Source organism: Helianthus annuus, chromosome 3 (assembly GCF_002127325.2).
Source record: "Helianthus annuus cultivar XRQ/B chromosome 3, HanXRQr2.0-SUNRISE, whole genome shotgun sequence".
In the NCBI taxonomy this organism is placed as follows: domain Eukaryota; kingdom Viridiplantae; phylum Streptophyta; class Magnoliopsida; order Asterales; family Asteraceae; genus Helianthus; species Helianthus annuus.
The window spans coordinates 155,877,421-155,896,589 of NC_035435.2; the positions used below are offsets into that span (position 1 = coordinate 155,877,421).

General features: G+C 46.6%; 1 pseudogene; it reads right to left on the minus strand.

Annotated features, from left to right (window-relative positions):
- Positions 1 to 275: 275 nt before the first annotated feature.
- Positions 276 to 788, minus strand: LOC110928196 (annotated as a pseudogene).
- Positions 789 to 19,169: the final 18,381 nt, after the last annotated feature.

The window sequence follows — 19,169 nt, forward strand, 5'->3', positions numbered from 1 at the left end:
AGCTGATGTGTCATATGACGTGGCAGTTGATGTGCAGTCTACGTGGCATTTTTTGATGATGTGGCAGCTGATGTGGCAGTCTACGTGGCATTTTTCGATTACGTGGCAACTGATGTGGCCACATCAGCAAATTTTTAACCTAGTTAGTGTTTTTTTAACTGGGAGTATTTTACAAAAAAAAGTGAATAGTTCGGATTATTATTGGTGATTAAATGAGTTGTGATTATTATTGGCCAATAACAGTGAGTTACGATTATTTAAATCCAATTTGCCTTAAGAAATTGATCATACAAGTGCACTGCCTTTGACATACTCGGTGATAGCCAAAGCCACCAAACCCAAATCGCAACCCGCCCATTCCACAGCTCTGCATCTGACGACATCAACCCACTCGACTTCGACTCCGCCCTCACCCCTTTAAACAACGGCACCAACGACGCCACCGACAGCAACACACTCGTCGCTACAAACACCGGCACACCACCGTTGGAGATCTGAGATAACACATCTTGACCGCTGCTTAACTCCACCGCCATCGCCGACACAAACCCTATCATCGCCAACCTTCCGTTGATCCTCTCCGGTGCAGGCCCACGGAACGCCAACACGTCGGAGAACTTGGTGCTCACCTGTGAAGATTGTTGATCTTGTGACATGCACCTGACGACAGCAAAGTTGATGGTTCTTCTAGATAAAGAAGGGGTGGTGGTGAGACGTGCAACGGGGGTTGCCATGAGAACTGAAGTAGCTGCCATTACAATGATGATTGAGAGAAAGTTGTTGTTGTTGTTGTTGTGGTGGTGGTTGTTGATGATGGTGGAAGAAAGGTGGTAGTGGGTTAGTTATATAGGGGAAGGCAGGGGCGGACCTATTAACAAACACCGGGTTCCCAGGAACCCGTTCAGTTTTTAATTTTTAGTGCAAATATATATAGCAAATTGAAGAGGAACCCATAAGTAAAATATAAAAGGGAACCCATAAACAAAAAAGCTTTGGTTCTCCACTGGTTAATCCATGTTATTCTTTTCAAAACACCGGGGTTCGAATCATGTCTGAGGCAATTATTATTCTTTTTGTTCCATGGGATTAAAACCACCATCTAACAGGTAACACACCACATCAACAGCTGCACCATGCAGTTTGTCTAAAAGATGCAAACACCACATCAACAGCTGCACCATGCAGTTTGTCTAAAAGATGCAATTTTTGCCTACTTGAATGGTATCATCATTATTTTTTTGTCCGGCCCGTATTGTACGGAACTGCAGTTGAAGTCATTGCTTTTAAATGCCTTATACATGATCTTTTATTAGAGTACCAATACCAATCTGCAATGTATTGAAAAGCCTCTTCAACTATCTTCCAGTGTTCAATGCTCTTTTATTTCTTTAAACTACACACAAAACTAAATCTGACTATGATTCAAAAAGACCAAAATGTATGAATATGAAAAATAGGTCACAATGTTTTAACATATAAATCATAATGTATGATACCTCCTCAGTTGATCCTATGTCCCTAATCAACCTTGTCTAGTTCGTTCGCTTGATTATGTTCGTTTGTTTAATATATTTATTTTAGTTTGCGTTCTATTATATACTTATTTAATTTGTTACATTGAAAAGGAGTTATTACAAAAGTATCCGTTGAGAGTGTAAAGACTGTCGTATTTTATATTATATAATGACGATTTTCTTTTCCTTATTGTATCGCACTTTTATTATGTAATGAACCTTACCCGATCCGAACTGCCGAACCGACCCGAAATTTTTTTATGTTCAGTCATATGAAATTGGAGTATCTAAAAAAGTGAACCCAGTAAAAAAAATTCCTGGATCCATCACTGGGGGAAGGGGGTGGATATTTAGAGAACCACGTTAGACGCTGCTGCTTTTGGAGCCGGCTCACGTGGCTGTTAATATAGCCGCTGAGTGAACTTTCTTTTCTACTGTAATGTAAAGTTTATATATTCGTTTGTTGGTTCACTAACGTAGAATTTGGAACCACTTGTAAAAGTTTATGCATTTATGTATGATGAAACAAGGTTAACCGGGCAGGGTTAACACACTGGTCCCGTCAAGAAGGGTTAATCCCTTCCTCTCGAGGATCGCTGGCTGGATCACCGGTGGTTGATCTCCTGCACAAGGAAACAAGCCGTGACTCGTAACAAGGAGGATGGGGTGGGGGGTGCTCCTTGTTACCACTCTCCGGCGTGAGAATCAGTAGTTTGCTTGGGAAGCAAAGTAAGATAGTAGTAGTAGTGAGAGAGTTGTGAGAAGATACCTCAAACCTGGTTTGGGGTTGGTATTTATAGCCGAGGAGTGAAGGAGGATGATGATGGATGGACTGACGACGTGCTGCCCCTTTTCAGGTGTGTCAGGCTCGTCGGTTATGGAGGTTACGCCACGTCAGTCCATTGCTTACGTAGCTCTGACAGGTAACTGCCATTGGTGCCACTTGCACTGTGGTGTCAGTACCACTTGCTTGAGTGCATAGGATGCGGTGCAAGCCGCATCGCTAAGTGCGGTAACATCTGAAGTTACCGCGTCTCCTACTTGTGATCAAGGAATACGCGAGATGCGGTGCTAGCCGCATCGTCGTCTTGCCTGCATCCCTTGTCGTGACGAAAATGTCCGTATGGTGCGGTGTCAGCCGTACCGCTACGTTCATCTTCTTCTATGCCTAAGGTAAGGCTTTCCTGTATTGATAGAAGTGTTCACTGGACGCGGTGCGATGCCGCATCGCTGTGAATACTTCCGTTTTCATACACCAGATGTGATGCTATGTCACATCACTCTACCGTTCTCATGTTCCATGTAAGTCCTCCTTTGTTACTAGATAGATTGGATTCAACCCTTGTGTCGACGCGTTCCCGCATGGGCACAAGTAGGTTGTTAGCTAGTGGGGGTTTTAATAAGGGTAATGGTCACTCGCGGTCGATGCTGACGCGAGATCTGGGACCATACCCCTTCAAGTCCCCCCAGTCTAGTGTTGCTGCCACATACAAGGTGTATGTGGGAGGAGTACTGGACTATGGTGTTTGGAAGGTAGTTTGGAGTCTGGAGAAGATCCTAGACCATGTGTGGTCTTTTCTGTATGTAAATCAAGCTGGAGGTCTGGAAGGGTCATCTGACGCCTCTTCCGTATCGGTGAAGGAATCTCGTCTGATGCGAGATTCTCAGCCGATTTATGTCACCAGGTGGCCTGCCACCTGTTGTTGTGCCGAAGGTCTCTTGGAGACCTTGTTAGTAATGCTGCACAAACTTCGAACCAACCTCTGAGATGGTGGTTCGAAGGTATGTGGAGGTTTCCCATCCTTTAAAGGTGGTCTTTTCTTCATACCAATTGTTGAATTGGTGCATGAAGAAGAAAAGAAACTTTTGGACCAATCTTTGAGACTGGGATTAAGAGTTGTTGATGCTTGCAAGTGCTTTGCTAAAGCTCTATGTTCAACATCTAGTTATGAGACGACGATCCCTTTTTTGTGGGGTTTTCGTGTTTATCGTCATAGCTCTCTAGTAACCGTACGTTCTTTGCGGTTACCTCGTTGCGTCATTGTTGGCCATGTTTGGTCGAACAATGTATATTCATACTATGGGTAAATAAACATGGTCATAGGCAAGGGTATGCCCACCAGTGTTTATTCTATGCGGCCCATAGTCGGGCTAACAAAGTCATAAGCAGACTTGTTACCGCTGTTCGGACGCTTGTTGTTCGACGAGGGTTTATTTAGAGCGCTGTTCTGCGTTCGTTTTGGAGCCACTTACCTTCCCGCTCCAATACCGAGTTTGCCTTGCTGTAGCATTGTTCGGTGATGTGGAGTGAGCTTGGCTCTTCCGTAGCAACCACTCTGCGGAAGCTATGGTTATGTCCGTAGCTCCTCGTGAGTGTCTGTGGTTTTGCATTACCACATTTGCTCGAAGCGGGTGTGGCTCGGATGTAGCTCTTGAAGGTTCAGGAGACAGGGTTGCTGATGTGCATTCGCGTGCATTCCCTTCCTTCCTTTTGTTAAAGAAGGTGTTCATGTACCCTCTGCGGTTGTGAACCGGACAGGAGGGATTTGAAGCTTGAAGAGAATGAAGGCAATGCGGTTCCCCTGTGTCTGAGATGGGGTTCAGTCCAACGGCCGACGCTGGTTCTGAGCATCTGACACACCTGAACGGGCTCGTGTGTGTCATGTCCGCATATTCCACGTGTGCTCGTGGGTAGTGCGGATAGGTATTATACCCCCTTATAGTGTAGAGATATATGTTTTTACCTATTTTTAGGGGTATGTTAAAAAACGACATGCGGTATGGGTTATGGTGCGGTAAACCAGAGAAACCGCATGCCGCTTATAATTGGATAATGTAGTCGCTTTTTGTTGCATACGTGGCTGGACGCATGTGTGAGTTGGTGGAAGTTGGTGAGATCTTCCTGGCATGTGCTGAAATGAAAGGACGTTTGCACTGCCCGAGGCATTAAATGCACTGTAGCGAAGAGTGTAAACGTCTCTTGTGTCAGGAGCGTGGGTGGCCACGCGCGCGTGATAACCGTCAGCGGAAACGGCGCTCGACACGTGGTGTCCTATGATTCGCTCTTTTTGAACGTGATCATTTGTTTTCTCCCTCCGCATTAATTGCGATGGGTATATAAGGGGAAACCGTTCGTGGTTTCCCCTCACTTGTTTGAAATTTTCAAAAATTTGCCGGTGAGAGAAACTTGTTCTTTGTCTTCTCCGACGAAATTTCTTGAAGTTCCAGTGAGGGTTTCTAGTTTTTCTGTTCACCATCTTCTGTTTCTTTGATATTCTTGATGGCTGAACCATCTAATCCACACAATGTGGAGGGTGAAAACCCTGAACAACCGGTAGTGGTTGAAGAAGAAGAGGAGGGGGCTGCCGGTGGTGGATTACCGGCGTTAAAGTGGACCAGAAAAACCTTTGATCGTCTTATGCTTGACGTTCAAATGCCCCCTGAGTATGGGGCTCAGTATCCATCGGAGGGTGATACTGGTGCTGACGCTCCGGCTGGTTATGTGACCATGTGGGCCGACTTTTTTGGTGACTGTAATCTCCGGTTACCGTTGACGGTGTTCGTTGTGGATGTCTTGGAGTGGTACAAGGTCCACATTTCTCAAATGAGTCCGTTTGGTATGATTCGGATTCGTAATTTTGAGTTCACCTTCCGTGCTCTTGGTATAGAGCCTACCGTCGGAGATTTCCGACGGTTTTATCAGATGACTGTGTGATTGGGTTTCTTTTCTTTCCGTCAACGAGACGGTAGCCCCAAGCTGATGACTCCTCCCAAGGGGATGACGATGTGGAAAAAGAAATTCTTCTATGTCAAGGCTGCTGCCATTGTTGCAGACATGACGTTTCGGAACGTGACCGAGACGATCATAGGGGAGACCATTGCGATGCCCAGTTTGAAATCAGTGCAGTGGTTTCCGCAGCTTCAGACTATTGAGTCTGTGAAGCTGACCAACACGCAACTGTGGTTGTTGCGTATGATGTTGACGAGGAGGAATAAAAACTCGAGGCCCGTGGTGCGGGAGAAAAGCGGTGGTACGTACTTTTCATGTGTTTGAGTTCCCTATTCTTTTTTGCGGTATTGACTTTATGTTTGTTATCAGAGGATGCTCCCGCATGGAGGATGTTTGCCCCGGATTTTCTTGGTACGGTTGAGACCGTAGTTTGTGCGGATGGTGAGGAGGATCATAATGCTATCATCCGTAGTAACTTCCGGGTGCCTACTGAGGCCGCACTGGCAGTTGAGTTGCCGCCAGGCAAAGGTATAATTTGGAAGGTTTTTCACTTGTGATGATAATGTTGGTTTATTGACTGACTCACCCTTGGGATTGATTTCATGCACGTGATCTTGGGGCCTTAGGGGACCCCGATGCGAAAGGTGTACCAAAGAGGCAAACTGTGAAGGGCGTGCGCTTTCGCCAAAAGAAGATAAAGGAGGTCACAACTGTGCCTCATCTGGTGCCGCAGGTGGCAGGTATCTCTCACTCCTCTTTTCGTCGACACAAGGATTATGTGATAGTATCTGATACCCTTGAGGGTTTGGGTACAGCCGCGGGGTCGCGTTCTGGTGCTGCGAAGAAGCAGGCAGAAGAGACGGCCGCGGGAGGGACCGCTGCGGGTCCCCCTGTGATTGGTGAGAAGAGAAAGCCAGAGCCGAAAGCTGCTGGTGGTGTTGAAACCAAACGTCGGAGATTGGTAACCAAAAGGTCTGCTCCGACGCAGAAAAAACCTGCGGTTGTTATTGGTAAGTGTATGCTAGCTTGTCTTAACTGTTATGTGGAACTTGTTTTGATAGCTATTTGACGTTGTTTTTTGCAGAGCCTCAAGATGAAGATTTTTCTATCTTTGATGCTCCGGAGTTGCCCGCGCGTGCTACGGATGCGGGTGCAACTGAAGTGCCATCGACACCTCCTGCCAAGGTGGTGTCGGAGTCGACGGTGCAAACAGAGGGTATCGCAGAGAATGCTGCGACCCGGATTTTTGACACTGTTGACTCGTCCAACAATCTGATTTCTCCCAATGAGGGAGACAATGTGAGTGTGCGGTTTGCTGATACCGGGAAGCAACGGTCTGATGCCGAACCGGAAAAAACTGGCGCTGAAACGCGACAGCATGATGCTGAGCCGCAGAAGTCTCCTGTTGATAAGGGTACCAGCTCGTCTGCCGGTGGTGCGGGGTACGATGGCCCTCCAATTCAGCCTGGGGAGTCTGAGTTGGAGTACTACTACCGCACCTATACCCAGGGTCGTAGTACTGTGTATCACCGACCCCCCTGGGCTGTTATGCAGGGGGATGATATTTCCAATGACCCATCGGCATGCAAGGAGATTCTGGGTGGTCTAGGCACCCCTTTTGAGGTTGAGCGAGCCCGCGCTGCGCCCCGTGAGCTGCGCATAAACCAGCTCTCAACAATGTTAGTAGGGTCTTCTATTGTGGCGAATGCCATCTTGGAAGACTACAAGGTGTTGGGTCGCCGCGAGGAGGAAACTGCTCGCATGCGGGCCGAGGCGGAGAAGTTGGTTGAGGCTGCTCGTGCGGGTGCGGAGCAGCTCGAGAAGGACAAGGCTGCTTTTGAGAAGCAGAAGCAGACTTCTGAATGGGCTGCCGCTGCCCAGCTGAAACAGGTGCGTACCCTTGCTAAACTTCTTGCTGATGAGCGCAAGAGTTGGAATGAAAAAATGTCCAATGAGCGCAAGAAGTGGAATGCATCGTGGGCTAAGCAGAATGACATTCTGTTTCATGCTCGGCAGGAGCTGACAAATGCTAAGGCAGCGAACGCTACCTTGAGCCAGGAGAAAGTTGCGGCTGAGGCCATATCTGTTAAAGCACTGCAGGCGAAGGCCGACTCCCTGAAGGCGCTTGGAGAGGCCAAAGAAGCCGGGGCTCGTGCCTCAAAGGCCCTTGAAGAGGCCGCAGAGAAGGAGAGCCGTTCTTCCAAGGCTCTTGAAGAGGCGAATGCGGAGCGCATTCGTTTAGGCAAAGTTGTTGAAAGTCTGCAGGTACGTTTCTTTAACTTTGTTGCTTTCGTCCTTTATTATTTTGAAAATATTTATCGAGTGAACTGTTTGCTGTTTTTGTAACAGGCTGAGGTTCAGGCCCGGGAGGTCGCGGTTGCAGACCTTTCTGCCCGCGTGTCTGCTGCGGAGAAGCGGGCTGACGCTGCTGCTGAGGCCAAGGATGCCTTGGTGTCCTCTTTTAACCAGCTGGAAGCTGACCGTGAGTGGTTGCGGACTCACGGCATCGCGCGTGTAAGTATCCGTTGCCTTTACATTTGCTTGGATTAGTATTCAAGACTTATGATCCTTTTATTGCAGATTGTCGAGGCTATCATGAATGCCCCTGAGACCGCATCTGGTTTGGACCTGGTTAAGGAACGTGCGCGCGATGCTGGCTTCAAGGCTGGTTACAACCGCTGCATTGGGCATATCAATGTATTATCCGCAGGCGGTTATACTGATCAGGCATCCGGGTTCCGTGATGTGGATACCGAAGGTCGTCTGAAGGCGGCCGTAGCCTCCTTTTATGATTCGCCCCTTGCCTGTGTTGGGGAGCTGGACGATTGTTTGGAGGTTGCGGACTATGTTGACCGCTTGCGGATGCTTTATCCGGATGTGGAAGAGGAAGAACCCGCTGGTGGTGCCGGAGGAGATGCGGGGACCAGCGGTACAAAATAGGGTTTAGGTTGGCGAGTGTGCCTCTTTTTTGTATTCCTCTTGTATAGAATAGGAACTTTATGTAAATTCACTAAGCATCATGTGGATACTTGAATTTTTTGAATATAAAGTTTCTTTGTTCAGTTTGTACAAGTGTTTTTAATTCTTGCATGTCTGAACGTGTGTATGCGTAACTTTACCCATTTATGAACGGGGTCAAGTATACTCCATACTTTTGTTGTATGGGTATGCATCAATTCTGTTATTTACCGTGTGAGGGTTTTAGAATTGCTTAAGCTTTGTAAAAGCTTATATTACCGGAACTCTACCCATTTGTGAATGGGGTCAAGTGTACTCCATACCTTTGTCGTATGAGTCCGCGTCAATTCCATTGTTTGCCTTTTTGGGCTCAGGAATTGTGTCAAGTGTGTGACAAAACTTGTTCATCCGGCCGGATGAACATGCAAGTCTTTTTGCCTTTTGCTGGCCTATTACAATATTTGTGTGTGGTTACCACTTTGTATGGGTATCTCGAATGAAGATTTTGCCAATCTGTTTTTGGGATACCGCAAAGTGGAACACGCATTTGTAATAGTAATAACAAACAATAATGTATAAAATTGCTTATTTATTTATTTGCAAATGGCCTGCGGCCCGATAGGTTACATAGAGAAATGTAAGAACATGGCTTACATATAACAGCGTCGAAGCTGTTGTGCATTCCATGTGCGTGCGATAGGTTCGCCTTCTAGTGTTTGCAATCTGTACGCGCCTTTCCCTAAGACTTCTTTGATGAGGTAGGGTCCTTCCCACTTGGGGGCGAGTTTGCCTGGGCGCTCGGCATTAGATGCCTCATTGTCGCGTAGGACGTAGTCTCCTGGGTTGAAAGTACAAACGCGGACGCGCGCGTTGTAGTACTTTTCAAGTTTAGATTTATATTTGGCCTCGTTGATGGCAGCGTTTTCGCGCCTTTCTTCCAAGAGGTCCAAATCGATCCTGCGTTCCATGTTGTTGTCTAGTTTTTCAATAGCCAACATTCTAGGAGAGGGGAGACCTACTTCTGCGGGGATCACCGCTTCTGAACCGTAGACTAGGCTGAAGGGTGTTTCCCCATTGCTTGTTTTTGGGCTTGTACGGTGAGCCCATAAGATACTTGGGAGTTCATCGACCCAGCCACGCCTGGCCGTTCCCAATCGTGCCTTGATCCCTTCGACTAGGCTTTTATTGATACTCTCGACTTGGCCGTTCCCTTGCGGGTGTGCGACTGATGAGAATATGTGCTCAATATGTAGTTCCTCTAGCCATTTTTGAAATTCGTCGGCAGCGAAGTTGGTGCCGTTATCGGTGACAATGCACATTGGTAATCCGAAACGGCAGATGATGTGTTCCCAAATGAACTTTCTTGTTATCATAGCAGTGGTTGAGGCGAGTGGTTTTGCTTCTACCCATTTGGTGAAGTAATCAACCGCCACTATGATAAATTTAACCGCACCTGGAGCGTCAGGGAAAGGTCCCACAACGTCAATTGCCCATTTCTGAAAGGGCCATGCGGTTGTGACGGGGACTAAGTTGTTTTTTGGCCGCAAGGTTTTTGGAGCATGACGTTGACAGTCGATGCACTTGCGCAACTCTTTGACGGCGTCCAGGTGCATGCCGGGCCAGTAATACCCGGCATTCATGATTTTGGCCACTACCATGCGTGGTCCCGCGTGTATGCCACATATGCCCTCGTGTATCTCTCGAATGAGGTATGTGGCATCCTGGGGGTTGACGCATCTGATAATGGCACGCTTTGTATTGTAGTTTGCGTGCTTCTGATTTGCTTTCGGGAGTCACACCGGATTGTAGATATGCGATAATAGGTGTCATCCATGATGTTGAACCGTATTGAATGACGTTGACTTGGCGCAGGGGTACCGAAGGATTTTGCAGGATTTCGATGCGTATCTCCTTTGCCAAGTGTTGGAAGCTGGTAGATGCAAGTTTTGATAGTGCATCTGCGGACTTGTTTTCGCTTCGATTAATATGGCGAATATTGAACGAAGCGAATTTGGATTTTAGTTGCAGGACTTGCTCGAGGTAGAGGATCATGATATCCCCCTTTGCGGCATAGTCGCCGCGTACTTGGCCTGCAACTAACAAAGAGTCGACGTGGGCTTCCAGATGTTGCACGCCGATTTTGACTGCTAAACGTAGCCCCGCTAACAGAGCCTCATATTCTGCCTCGTTGTTTGTGCTTTTGAATTCGAGGCGGATTGCATATGTAAGTTCTTGGCCGTCAGGGCTGACGAGTCGCAGACCTGCACCCGCCCCTTCGTCGTTGGAGGCACCGTCTGTGAAGAGTGCCCATGTCTCTGAGGAGGGTGGCGTTGGTGCAGGAGTTTGTGCTTCTTCGCATTCTTGGATGCGATTCACCGGTACTTCGGCGGCGAAATCAGCTAAGATCTGGCCTTTAATCGCGGGGCGCGGTTTATAATGTATCGTGTGCGCGCCCAGCTCGATGGCCCAATTCGCTAATCGCCCAGAGATGTCGGGTTTGGAGAGGATCGGGCCGATCCTGTAATTGGTTAGCACTGTGATGACGTGGTTTACGAAGTAGCGTCGCAACCGTCTTGAAGCGTGCACTAATGCTAGCACCAGTTTCTCCATTATTGAGTACCTCGTCTCTGGGTCGTTGAGCATCTTGCTGATGTAGTAGATGGGTGTTTGAACCCCCTTTCGCTCCACAATTAGTACCGCACCCACCGCGTTGTCCGCGGCGGATAGGTATAGTATGAGTGGCTCATCCTTGCGTGGTGCGGTTAAAGTTGGGAGTTGTATCAAACACTCCTTCATTTCCCGGAAGGCCTGTTCAGCCTCTGCGGTCCACTGGAATTGTTCTTTCTTTGAACAGCTCCGCAGGGTCTTGATGAACGGATAAGGCTTAGCTGCGTGGTTGGCTAAGAATCTGTTGAGTGCCGCTAGCCTGCCGGCTAGCCGTTGCATATCCTTCATCGATGAAGGCCATGGCATGCGCTCGATCGCCTGGACTTTCTCCGGGTTTACCTTGAATCCATCTTTAGTCACGATGAACCCAAGGAATTTGCCTTCTTCCATTCCAAACGAGCATTTCCCTGGATTGAGCTTTATGTTAATGCTTCGCAGAGTTTGGAATGTTCTTTCAATATCTGTGAGCATGGTATCTTCTTCCATGCTCATGACGACCAGGTCGTCCATGTAGATTTCGACACTTTTGCTTATTTGGCCGCAGAAAGTGTCGTTCATCAACTTTTGGTAGGTTGAGCCCGCGTTGCGCAACCCAAACGACATTTTTGTATAGCAGTAATTTCCGGTGGGAGTCCGGAATGCCGTTTTGTCTTCATCCTCGATTGCCATTTGTACTTGATGGTATCCTTTGTAGCAATCGAGGAAACACTTCCACCTGAATGGTGCGAGATTATCGACCTTTTCGTCGATTTCTGGAAGCGCGTAACAATCCTTGGGGCAGGCTTTGTTAAGGTCTTTGTAATCGACGCACATGCGCCAGCCCCCGGACGGTTTTTCTACCATGACTGGGTTGGACAACCAAGTCTGGTATTTAACTTCCCGCAGGATGCCTGCGGAGAGCAGTTCTTCAATCTGCTCTTGCATCGCCTGATTTTTAGCTGACCCAAGGTGGCGTTGGCCTTGGATCACTGGCTTGATACCTGGCATGGTATTCAAGTGATGTTGCGCAATATCACGTGGGACCCCGGTCATGTCTGCGGGTGTCCACGCGAAGATGTCTTGGTTCCTGAAGAGGAGCTGCTTCAGTTGCGCTTTGGTGGTCGGGGACAAGGCGTGACCCAATGTGACCTTTTGTTCTGGGTATCTCGCGTTGAGAACCCATTTTTCTGGCTGGTCGTTGGGGGTGGGCCTTGCGACCTTGGTCGGACGTACTTCGTCCGACATCATGACGTCCCTGCGGGCATAGATTATCGCGACCCCCGATTCGGTTGGGAAACCAACCGCAGAGTGGGGGACCGACGTAATCATATTGAAATCTCCTTGGGATTCTCTCCCGAGGAGTACGTCATATCTGGAGGTGTGAGGTAAAACCATGAAGTTTACCTCTTCTGTCCTTGTGCGGTTTCCGATGGAAAGACGCACAGGGAAAGTAATCTGGCCTAGGGGAAAGACAGTTTCCCCTGCGAACCCGGTTAACGGGTAATCTACTGCTTGCAATCGATCTTTGTCCTCCTGGTCGAACTGGTTGAAGCATTGTTCGTAGATTATATCGGATGTACTGCCCGGGTCGATGAATAGACGCTCGGTGCAGTAGTGTGCCAGTTGGCCTGAAATGACGACGGCGCGCCTATCGCGCGGTCCGCCTCGGACCTTTGGAAAGACGACTTGCTCGTCCTTCCAGTCACATTCCGGCCTTCTTGCCGCTTTTCGCGGCCTGCCCTTGCCTCCGTGGATCATGTGGGTGGAAGCCACGTGCATGGTTCTCTTCCCGGAGGAGGTACCTTCGCCATGAGGGGTAATGCGCTTGGTGGGTTTTTGCCCACCTGGCAAAAGATGTTGCAGTTTCCCCTCCTTTAAGGCGCGCTCAATCTCCAGTCGGAGACTGATGCAGCTGTTGGTGGTGTGGCCCGAGTCCTTATGGTACTCACAGTAGAGTGTGAGGTCCTGATTTTTCTTGGACTTCATTGGTTGGGCCGGTCGCAAGAACTGTGGGTCCGCAAGGAGGACCTCACTTGGCGACATGGTGATCTCGGTCCAGTTGCGGTCCCGAGATTCTTTCTTTGACGCCCGACTGTCTCGGGCGGGGTTGTAGTTCTTTGGGTCGAACGTGTTGGTTTGCGGGAAGTATGGTTTGGAAATATCGCGATTTCCAACGTCCCGGTTGCGTTTATTGTTACGCTTGGACCCTTGTTGGGATGTTTCGGCTTGGGGTTTTGCCTTTGTCACATGCGGTTCGAGTGACCGCTGTGTCTGGGCGTATTTCTTGACCGCAGTCATGACATCTTCCCATTTTTTGGGCAAGCCCTCCTTGCCAGAGATGGTCATGATCATCTCTCTGTCTTTGACGGCCCGGATGAAGTGGTTTCGTGCCATCTGGTCTGCCACGTCACCTATCTCCAGGCACTCTTTATTATATCGGACGACGAATGCTTCGAGCGATTCGTCGTTCCTTCGCCAAATGTTCATGACGTCACACGAATCTCGTTCGTGGCGTCGCTGTTGGCAAAAATGTGCGAGGAACTTGGTACGCAAGTCCTCGAATGAATCCAGTGATCCCACTGGCAAAGAATCGAACCATGCCCTGGCCAGGCCCGTAAGGGTCTGGGGGAAAAAATTACACCAAGTGGGTTCGTCCCACTGGCCGTTGATGCCCGCGCCCATGAAGACGTTCATGTGGTCGTCCGGGTCGGTCGAACCACTGTATTTCCCAACGTTGAATGGGAATTTTGTCGTATTGACATGGGCGTTGGCAATCCGCGTGCCGAACTTGGAATTTTCGGCCGCTGCCTTTGGCCTGTATGGTTCGTTCGCAGGGCGCTTTGCCGCCCTAAGGTATGTGTTGCGGGGATGACTGGGAGGAACATAGTTGCGTCCTCCCGGTCTGCTACTGGTGTTATGCGAATCACCGCGGTAGCTGTGGTCGTCAGGGTCGGTATGACCGTACCCTTCGGTGTATGGTTGTGGGCCCAATCGGCTCTGAATGCCTGGGCCGCGTCTGGAGGTTGATCGCCTCCTGTCCTCGCCATGGGGGCCAAGGCGGGTATGTACCGGTCCTCTGGTGTGGGACCCGTATGAGGAATCATCCTCGTTGAGGGTGTGGACCGAACAGTAAGACGATCCCCGTTCTTCACGTCGGCTTCTTGAAGCCGGGCGTGAATGTATCCTGCCGTCGTATTGTAAAATACGCTCAACAGGGGTATGCGGTGCTGGGGGAAGCCCAGCTCGTATATTCGCTTCAGTACAAGCGCGGTTGTATGCTGCAGTCAGCGTAGCTGCCTGCTGCTCGTACCAGGCATGAATGGTCGTGCCTGGTGGGATCACAGATGGGAACTGTGATAAGTCATGTCCGAACATAAAGGAGGGGCTCCTTTGTGTGGACGTGCCAATGTGTCCGGGTTGGGAGGTCGAGGCATTGACCCCTACCGGGTTTGGGATTGGAGGATTTTGGTTATCCGCAGTGTTGTTTTGGTGATCAGTCATGATCGTGAGAGAGGAAAAAAGGATAGTTTAGAAAATGCTAAGAGTAGCGGTGGGCGCCAATGATGAAACAATGGTTAACCGGGCAGGGTTAACACACTGGTCCCGTCAAGAAGGGTTAATCCCTTCCTCTCGAGGATCGCTGGCTGGATCACCGGTGGTTGATCTCCTGCACAAGGAAACAAGCCGTGACTCGTAACAAGGAGGATGGGGTGGGGGGTGCTCCTTGTTACCACTCTCCGGCGTGAGAATCAGTAGTTTGCTTGGGAAGCAAAGTAAGATAGTAGTAGTAGTGAGAGAGTTGTGAGAAGATACCTCAAACCTGGTTTGGGGTTGGTATTTATAGCCGAGGAGTGAAGGAGGATGATGATGGATGGACTGACGACGTGCTGCCCCTTTTCAGGTGTGTCAGGCTCGTCGGTTATGGAGGTTACGCCACGTCAGTCCATTGCTTACGTAGCTCTGACAGGTAACTGCCATTGGTGCCACTTGCACTGTGGTGTCAGTACCACTTGCTTGAGTGCATAGGATGCGGTGCAAGCCGCATCGCTAAGTGCGGTAACATCTGAAGTTACCGCGTCTCCTACTTGTGATCAAGGAATACGCGAGATGCGGTGCTAGCCGCATCGTCGTCTTGCCTGCATCCCTTGTCGTGACGAAAATGTCCGTATGGTGCGGTGTCAGCCGTACCGCTACGTTCATCTTCTTCTATGCCTAAGGTAAGGCTTTCCTGTATTGATAGAAGTGTTCACTGGACGCGGTGCGATGCCGCATCGCTGTGAATACTTCCGTTTTCATACACCAGATGTGATGCTATGTCGCATCACTCTACCGTTCTCATGTTCCATGTAAGTCCTCCTTTGTTACTAGATAGATTGGATTCAACCCTTGTGTCGACGCGTTCCCGCATGGGCACAAGTAGGTTGTTAGCTAGTGGGGGTTTTAATAAGGGTAATGGTCACTCACGGTCGATGCTGACGCGAGATCTGGGACCATACCCCTTCAATGTACAAGGTTTACCCATTGCCCTTTGCTCATCGCCTTTTAACTTCATGCTCACGGATAGCGGGGCTTTTGGTGATGAATCTTCTTTAGAGTTTAGAACATGATGCTTTTGAAACATTACTTGCATAGCTTGATGTCTTTTTTTTGTAAAACAAGGTTTTTTTTTAACTCAGCATCAATATCACCAACTGGGGTAGCCCAATTGGCCACCGACACCCATCTCTTCCAAGAGGTATCGGGTTCGAATCTTGGGAGTGGCATATGTCGTCCAGGATAAGAACTCGGCAAGGGGAATTCACCGCGGAGCTAGCTTGGTCGGGTAGCGGCTCCCGGAGTGGGATCACTCCGACGGTTGAGAGGACCGTGCACTATCCCCCCCCCCCCATCTAACAGAGAATTCATGGAATCGTCCTTGAAATTGGAACCAGGCAATTCAAAAAAGGCACAGAATCGACGTGCATTTCTCTTAGGGGTAGGGGTGGTCATCACTCACTCACAACTTCCAATCAAGTTCCGCCACGGCGCCATCGAGCTTTATTCTATCACTAGTGATGGATTTTAGTGAAAATGCCCATCACTCATCACACCTAACAATTTCCCTCAAATAATCACGCGTGATGGTGGCCACACGTTATCAAATCAACGAGTGATGAGAAGGAGTGGCGGCGGTGTATAACTTGCTATAACGAGTGATGGGGGTGGTATCACTCACCACCCCGGGTCCCCTTATACAATAAGCAAATATAAACAAGACAAAAGAAAGTTTAAGAGATTCATTTTCAAGCTCACTTGTAGGGGCAACGAATTCAATAGTTCAAGATTGTGAAATTTGCTTATCACATGAACGAGTTCATTAACGTTGGCTAGGGTTCACTAGCAGGACGAGTTTTTTTGCTGAAATAATGTCACCTTCAAAAAAATTTTCACAACTAATGTCATGCTTCAAAAATTTTCACAAGTAATGCTAAAGCCATTGCAAATGACGATTTTTCACATCAAGTAGGTTATGGGAATGAATGTATGCTTTTAATAATTGGTTTTGCAGAAGTTGCCATTGCAAATGGCGATTTTTTGTACAAATTCCATTGGTAATGGCGATTCCTGGTACTATTGCGGTGTTGGTTGTGTGATGCGTCGATCGTGAGATGTTCATCAATCCTCGTTGGCCCGCCGTCCCTTTTGTTTATTTCCAGCTCCTCCACAAGTCCACATCCTAGGCCCACAATAGTTTTTCAATTAAGTTTAGACTTCAAAATGGGCTTATTTTGATTGGGTGTAAACTTTTAAACAATTTGGGTTTAAAATTATAAACAAGTTGGGTCTTTATCAAAGTTTTAAGCATATATAATAGCTCATAAGTTCTAATATATAGATCTTATGTATATTGTTAAAACGTCTTTGGGGAGACCTAGTGATTGTTTGGTAAATTTCTAAAGCTTAACGTGTTTGAAATATGTTAATAGTATGGGAGTTCTAAGGTAATGATTTATAAAAACAAATGAAACGTTTTCAAAGCAAAGTAGAGGTGTTAGCAATGGGGTGAGCAATAACCGAACCTTTAATCAAATCCGAATCGAAATTATCCGAAACCAAATTAACTGAAAATCGGTTATTGGATATTCTTTTGTACCATCGGTTAAAGTTAACCGAACTGAACCATTTATATTTTCATATATTTTAGTTATTATACCTTCATTTCATGTTTTATACTACCATTTCACGAATTTATACCTCCATTTCATGTTTTATACTACTATATCTTGTATTTATACCTCTATTTCATTTATTTATACCTTCACCTCATGTATTTATACATCCATCACATATATTTCTAAGTAAAAAAATTAGCCTTTGTTTGGTTTGGTTATTAACTGAAACTAGCCGAACCGAAAGCAACTAAACCGAGCTGATTAACCAATGACTTCGTTTACGATTCGGTTAATACTAATAAACGAATCGAACCGTGCACACTCCTAGTTAGCATGGTAAAACATGTTAACATTCTAAAAACAATGCCTTTAAAAGAAATAAACGTTTTTATTCTACATTCTCTCACACTGCAGTCGTTTATTACATTTCTTTTCCGATTTATCGATACTTATTATCACGTCAAATGGTGGTCAAATAAAAAAACCTCCTTCATATGACGAGGCTACAGATGTTTTCTGTTTTGCATAATTCGCCTGGCAATTCATAGACATTTGGAAAGCTCTCTTAGAGAAACCATAGTCCAGAAGATTTCTAGGCTTTGTTTCTTAGCATGCCAATGACCTCTATCTCAATTGGTAGGAGAACTTGTGTTCTTCTTTGAAGACTCAAGTTCAATTCTCATTTGGTGCAAAAAAGGAGTGAGACACTGGTGGGCAGTGATAGGAGACCCAGGGGAACCAGGGTTCGATCCTTGAGCCAAACGGGTTTTACCGGTAATTTACCGTCGTGCCTACAGGCGGGTGGATTACAGGGTTTTCCCCGAAATTGGTGGTGGACGACTCGGGTTACTCTCAGAGTACTCCGTTTGTCCAGTAGGTGCCCCGAGAGTGCTCGAGATTGATTTGTTGGCCGTTTAAAAAAAAAAGAAACAATGACTTAACACATTCAATAAAAAGTTAACTTTTACCGGTTCTATTAACTATATTACAATTATCAATCTTTTTCTACTTTTACCCTATAATTTTTAGCGATGACACTTACAACCTATTAATTTTCTAGAGACTTTGTAATCGAGAATTATATGTTTAATTTTATGTACGTGTCGGTATAAACTCAAGTTGATTCATGTTTCAACGTAATTTTTTCTTTCTGGAAATAAATTTGGTCAAATATAATATGTTCTCATGCTTATTATTATGTACGTTTTCAGTCCGCTTATGTTTTGGCTAATTTTTTTTTCGGAATGAGACGAGTCAAATATAATAAGTTTATGTCCTTATTTTTATGTATGTTTTCAATTGGTTTACATTAAACATAAATTTTGTTCGGAAACGAGTTGGTCAAATATAATACATTTTCATTAGACGGTATAAATTCGAGTCACATTACGTTTCGAAACTGCCGCAATGTGCCGTACGATTCTTTAACTTAAAAAACACTATTTCTTATATACTTATTTTTATGCACGTTTCGGTATAAATTCGAGTTGGTTTACATTTCGACGTAAATTTTCTTCGGAAATATGTCGGTCAAATATGATACGTTTCTGCGCTTATTTTATGTACGTTTTCAATTGGTCTACACTTTGATGTAATGTTTTTTTTTTTTGGAAATCAGTTGGGTCAATATAATACGTTTTCTTTAGACGGTATAAATTCGTGTTACTTTACGTTTCAATGTCGCGGTATCGTGCGGGGCAATTTACTAGTTTATAACAATTTACATTGTTGTGCTAGTAACTTTGTCAATCACATATTGTGGCGTGTAATAGAAAACATAGTTTACACACGTTTAGAATTATCAACAGCCTATTGACACACCCGCATATTAACACACCGCTACCTAGATGTGGGCATAAAGACCGGGTATGGAATTGATCCCAACCAAAATATCTAAAATCGGGTATTTTTATTTTTGTTATTATTCTTACTACCACTGCTCTTAGCATCATTGCTATTACTTTATCATGTTTCATGTTTGGACGATTGACCGAAGAAATGAATGACCGATTAGTCACTAATTTCATAGTTACTTACATAGTTGCCATTGACGTTATATATGCGCCGTTATTCTTTGGCGTATTACGATTATATATTTTTTGATTAAACGCTGACACCTTTTATGAGATTAAACCTAATCCTAATATACATGTTTCCCGCTACATGATA